General features: G+C 46.0%; 1 protein-coding gene across 3 annotated transcripts in view; it reads right to left on the bottom strand.

The window, feature by feature from the left end:
- Positions 1 to 416, bottom strand: part of NUP98 (nucleoporin 98) — an 88,110-nt gene extending 87,694 nt beyond the window's left edge. For all 3 annotated transcript variants that reach the window (XM_018059429.1, XM_018059428.1, XM_018059427.1), the window contains exon 1: positions 253 to 416. The gene's annotated coding sequence lies outside the window, so the exon portion shown is untranslated. The remainder of the gene's footprint in view (positions 1 to 252) is intronic.

Here is a 6,000-nt window from a genome sequence, read left to right on the forward strand (position 1 = left end):
AAACGCTCACTCAAGGGAGGCTTCAACGCGAGACCCCCGGGCCCAGAACCCACAGAGAGCGATCCCTCCTCAGAGCCTGAAGGGTCAGGCCTCGGGGCCCGCGACCCGCCCCCTCCCTCAGGACAGAAGGTGCGCGCTAGGGCGCGAGACTCGGGCGCGGAGAGGGCCTGGGACGCCCCGCGCACCCGCCCTCCCGAAGTGGAGGAGGAGCCTGCCGGTCTCCGGCCTCCACCACCCTGGCTCCCGACTTACCGCGGTGCTGGGGGCGGGAGGGAAGTGTCAGGAGTGAAGGCCTAGGCCGGACCACCACCCGCCGCTCAGAGAGCAGCGCGCGGCCGCCACGAAACCGTCGCCGCCGCCGCCACCACCGATACCGACCGCCGCTCCGGGCGCTGCGCGTAGAGGGCCCGACTGCGTCACACGCCGCCCGCCGTCAGAGGCTCACTGCGAGCGCTCCGCCCTCGCAGTCTGCGCATTGGCAGACGCCGCCGCCACTCTACAGCCGCCCTGTTAGTCATTGGACCACGGGTCTTTTGAAACCGAACGTGAGGGCTGTCTTTGGGAGACTAGGAGAGGGGGGAAGAGGCGGGACCGAAGGAATTAGGGGGAGGAAAGGGGAGGGGCGGTAAGGAGGGACCATGGAGTGCCGCCCCTCGTCGCCGCGGTTGGCTGGGAGGGAGTAGTGACGTCACACAGGGCCCCTCGAAGTGGGCTGGTGAGTGGCTACATCGGGAGGGGGGTGGGATAAGGGTGATGACGCTATGCCGAGGCTCCGCCCCTTCTCTGGAGCGGAGACACCCAGACTGCTGAGACTCGGGCCAATCAGAGTGAAGCTCCAGAATGGCATGGTAACTGTTCTACCCTTCCTTTGCCTCAGTCCGCGGGTGGTCATGGGAAAGTGCTCCTGTCGTCCGGCTCTCATTTCCTGCCCAGACCACGTGCGGAGCTGGAGGGCCCGCCTAGGTCTATCTAAGTAGCTCGCCTGCAGCTGCTCCAAGGCCCCCAAACCTGGCCTTCTTGCCTCCTGACCCATGCCAGCCCAACATAACCTCTCCCTCTCTGAATCCATAGCATAGGCATTGGGAGTGTTAGTGATGCCCTAAGGGAATGGCTCGGCTTAAAGTTTGGTACAAATAACAATTATTGGGACTTTTTTTCCCACCTGCACTTTAGGAACCCCTAAAGTTCTAATTGAAATGATCCCGCCTCCTCTGGGATACCTTTGTGGATCAGTCTGTCCCAGCGAGTTGGGGTGATGCTTGGGCAAGCCTCTGTTACAGCTTTGTTTCTTTGTATTCTGTTACTTACTGTCTTATCTTCAGGGCGGGGCTCTTGGAAGTTAAAGCTTTATTTTCAAATTGGTGTTCCTTCCCCTTGTGTTCACTGGTGGCTCAGAGGATAAAGCATCTGCCCACCATGCAGGAGGCTCGGGTTTGATCCCTGGGTTGGGAAGATCCCCTGGAGAAGGAAATGGCAACCCACGGCAGTATTTTTGCCTGGAGAATCCCCGTGGACAGAGGATCCGGGCGGGCTACAGTCCGCGGGGTCACAAAGAGTCGGACACAACTGAGCGAGTTCACTTTTCCTTCCCCCCCAGGGTCTAGTCCAGAGCAGGAGACAGATTATCTCAAAGGGGTGAGTTGAACATGTTCTGGAAACTAGATCTAGTGACTAAGTGGAAAGTGAAAGTGAAAGTCGCTCAGTCTGACTCTTTGCGACCCCATGGACTATACAGTCCATAGAATTATCCAGGCCAGAATATTGGAGTGGGTAGCCTTTCCCCTCTCCAGGGGATCTTTCCAACCCGGGGATCAAACCCGGGTCTCCCGCATTGCAGGCGGACTCTACCAGCTGAGCCACAAGGGAAGCCCCAAGTGACTAAGGGTTCCACACAAAATAGCAGATACTGTGCTCAGAAAGCAGAACCTATTAGGATTACCACTGCACCGCCCCCTCCTCCTGGGACATTAATACAAGATTGAAATGAGCTCTACCCAAAACATGGATAAAGCTAAATTATGGGTTTTCAGTGGTGGGATTAGAGATACTTAAAAAGTGGAGTGGTTGTGAAGATAAGATAATGGGTGGGAGAAACCTAGTACATTGTAGTTGTTCAGTAGATGCTTGAAGGAAGAAAAAAGTAAATATATGGATGATCAAATAGTAAAGCTAAATTTCTGACGACAGACACCTTCCCCTAACTCCTCCATCAAAGTATTACTCCTTTCCCTCCACCCTCCCTTGCCTGTGCTCAGCATCAGAAAGTCATTAAGTCTCCCTGGAGGGTCACAGCAACTTCCTCACTGCCCTCCTGAATCTTTGATTTCTCACTTTCCAATCCTCAAACCCAACTCTGTTTAAGCCTTTTCTTTACTTACTTATGTTGATGACCCTGAGATCAGGTGCACATTAAATGTTTGATGCAGAAATGAGTGAATTACTTTCTTAAGTAGAAGTATGGGATTTTTGAGTCGGAGAACCCTGCCTTTAAATCTGAGCCCAACCATGTGTTAGCTGTATGAACTTGGGGAAATTTCTTAACCCTTCTGAACCTCAGTTTTCTTGTCTGTAAAATGGGGATAATAACAGTACTTGCCTTACAGAGTTGTGAGAATTAAATGAAATAAGGCATATGGTACCAGGTACAGCAGTACCCTCAATAAATAGTAGATATTATTTGTATTCCTTAAAAAGGTTAAGAAATTCCCATTCTAAGACATGGACTCTGACACAGACAAGAAGCTCAGAAATGTGCCTTATATGAATGAATATTTCAGTCCAGAGTATTAGCAAGTGTGTAGGAGCTGAGCCTCTTAAGTAGTGTATACTTACTGGAAGACTGGAGGAGCAGACATTGGAAGAGAAGTGCTCCAGAAGGAATTTCCTACCACCATGGTGATTTCTAAGTAGAAGAACCTCTTGTTACATACTCTGGTAGGCATGTGGCCCACAGGCTCATCATTCCCAGGGACTTCTGCCCCAGGAAGGACTTCTTTGTGGGCCAACACTTCCTGGGTCCACATACTCTTACTCTGCCTAATTCTGATAACACCCCTTTTGATTGTCATCATCTTCCTTCTTCCCCTGTAAAGCCAAGGAGTTTGGCACCTGTTCACCAAACTTTGCTGAGCCAGGTTTTGTCCTGAGTATCAGGAGCTCAGAGATGTCCCCTGCTCAATGCTGCACTAACCGAGACAAAGCTAAGTAAAATCCATTCTATCCTAGGAGCTCCCAGTCTCTCTTACACACGTCCTGCAACTCTCCAGGGAGGGGACAGACCTGTAAGGACTAAAGAATCATGAAAGAGCAAGAGACTTTCTTCCAGTGAGATGATTCTCCATTGCTTATATGGTACATTGGAAAGAGCAGTGGAGTTAGATTCAAACAGATGTAAGTTCAGGTCCTAGATCTGCCACTTTTTAGATCTTGCACAAATTATTTAATTATTCTATACCCCAGTTTCCTTGTCTATAAAGTGGGTACAACAATATCAATATGATCATAGAATTTGCAAAGGATTGGGCCCCTGTGTGGCACATAGTAAGCATATAGTAAATGTTGATTTCCTTTTTCTTTTCCTATAACTTGATAAGGAAGGGTGATGTTTGTAAATGGCATATAACTAGATTTATCAATAAATAAATCTTTTGTGAATATCTTTGACTTTTAACTAGAGCATTTAATCAATTGCATTTAATAAATTTACTGGTATATTTATGATTTCATCTAACATTTTAGACTTTCTCTTTCCTCCAGATGTTCTGTTTCTGTTTCTCTTCTTTTTAAAATATATTTTAAAAAAATTTTGTTTCTTTGGTAAGAATAACTGCCATTTAGATGTTTTAAATTGAGATATAATTTTCATAATATAGCATTCACCCATTTGAAGTGTACAATTCAGAGGTTTTTAGTATATTTGCAAGTTTGTGCAACCACCACCACTATATAATTTCAAAACATTTTAATAATCCCCAAAAGAAACCCCAGACCCATCAGCAATAATGTCCTATCTCCCTTTCCTCCCAGCTTCTGGCAGTTTACTAATCTACTTTCTGTCTCAATGGATTTACCTATTCTGGACATTTCATATAAATGGAATCATAAAATACATGGCCTTTGTGTCTGACTTCTTTCACTTAGCATAATGTTTTCAAGGTTCATCCAAGTTGTAGCATGCATCAGTACTTCATTCCTTTTTATAAGTAGGATAATATTCCATTTTATGAATAAACTATATTTTGTTTATGCATTCATGAGTTGTTTCCACCATAAATAATGATTATTCCACTATGAATAATACTGCTATGGACATTCTTGGACAAGTTTCTTGTAGACATGTGTTTTTAATTCTATTTTAATTTTATGTTTATACCTAGGAGTAAATTTGCTATAGGGTCACATAGTAACTCTATGTTTAACTTAAGGAGCTGCCAAACTATTTTCCAAGTGGCTGTACCATTTTACATTCCCACCGGTGATGTATGAGGGTTTTAATCTCTCCACATCTTTGCCAATACTTGTAATTTTCTTTTTTCTTCCTTTTTTTTTTTTTAATTATAGCAATGTTAGAGGGTGTGAAATGGCATCTCACTGTGGGATTTTCTTAATACATTTCCCTAATGACTAATGATGTTGACCATCTTTTCATGTGCTTATTGGCTATTTAAATCTCCTTTCTTGCAGTCTTGGATTATTTCATGTTTCTTCCTGCATCAGTTTGAAGATTAAATTATTTTAGTGATAGCCTTAGAAGTTACCACATGCATTTCTAACTTACTAAGGTGTGATGCTAATCAATACCTTTATAGGAAGGGTAGACTTTGCTGAGACAAGGAAAAGGTGAATTCCAGGCCAGATGAACAGGGAGAACGGAGATGTAGGACCGGAAAAGAGCCCAGTGTATCCATGGTTGCAAACTGGGACTTCATCTTAGAAGCCAAAGAATGTTCTGCAGAACAATGAAGATATAATTGCTATCTGAGGCAGAGTGGAGCTAGAGCAAGATGGGTAAGCAAAGGGTGAGCAGTTTAAAGCCATCCAAGAAAGATGTCTCTGCCCTGAAAAAATTTCTAAGAACAAAGAACACGCCTCTTCAACCCAGGAAAACTTTCCTGAGGCTGCCTAGGAGGCAGGGCAGAGTTTGGCCTGTTGTGGCCAGGGCTTTCACACTGCCTCTGTCTCTGCCACTTCACCTGTCTCCAAGCCATGCTCCCTCTGCCTCCAGCCTCTATCCCCAGCAGTCATTCTTCAGCTGCCTTTCTTGCAGTTCCTAAATCTCTTCTTGATATATCTAAATTCTGCCCGTCCTTCAAAGTCCAATTAAATCAATCCAGCAAATGTTTCCTGGGCTCCTACTGTATGCCTGTCCCGAACTGAGCTGAGAGATTCAGAAATAAATGAAATAGGTGGAGGTTCTGTCCTTAAATGAGCTCCGAACTATTGCTCATTTGATGATGCAGGAAGGAATATGGAGGGAATAGGCAGGAAGATGGAGGGAATAGGCAGCAAGTTATTTTGCTTTATCGTGGTCAGAGCCCTAATAAAGGTGTGATGGAAAGCCATCAGAGACTGCCTGTGGGGTGAGCAGATCATGGGGATAGGGAGAGATAAGGAGAAAGTTAAGCAGAGTTCCAGGTAAGAGGTGAGTATAGTTAAAATACCTGGTTGCTAGAATAGAGGATGACCAGATTATGAAAGATGTTGAACACTGCACTAAGGAGTTTGCCCTAGATCCTAAAGGCCATGTGTATGTGCTTGCTAAGTCACTTCAGTTGTGTCCAACTCTTTGTGACCCTATAGACTATAGCCCACCAGGCTTCTCTGTCCATGGGATTCTCCGGGCAAGAATACTGGAGTGGGTTGCCATGCCCTCCTCCAGGGGATCTTCCAGACCCAGGGATTGAACTTGCATCTCTTATGTCTCCTGCGTTGGTAGGCAGGTTCTTTATTACTAGCACCACCTGGGAAGCCCCCAAAGCAATGAGGATTTACTAATTTGCT

Source organism: Capra hircus, chromosome 15, assembly GCF_001704415.2.
Source record: "Capra hircus breed San Clemente chromosome 15, ASM170441v1, whole genome shotgun sequence".
NCBI lineage: Eukaryota > Metazoa > Chordata > Mammalia > Artiodactyla > Bovidae > Capra > Capra hircus.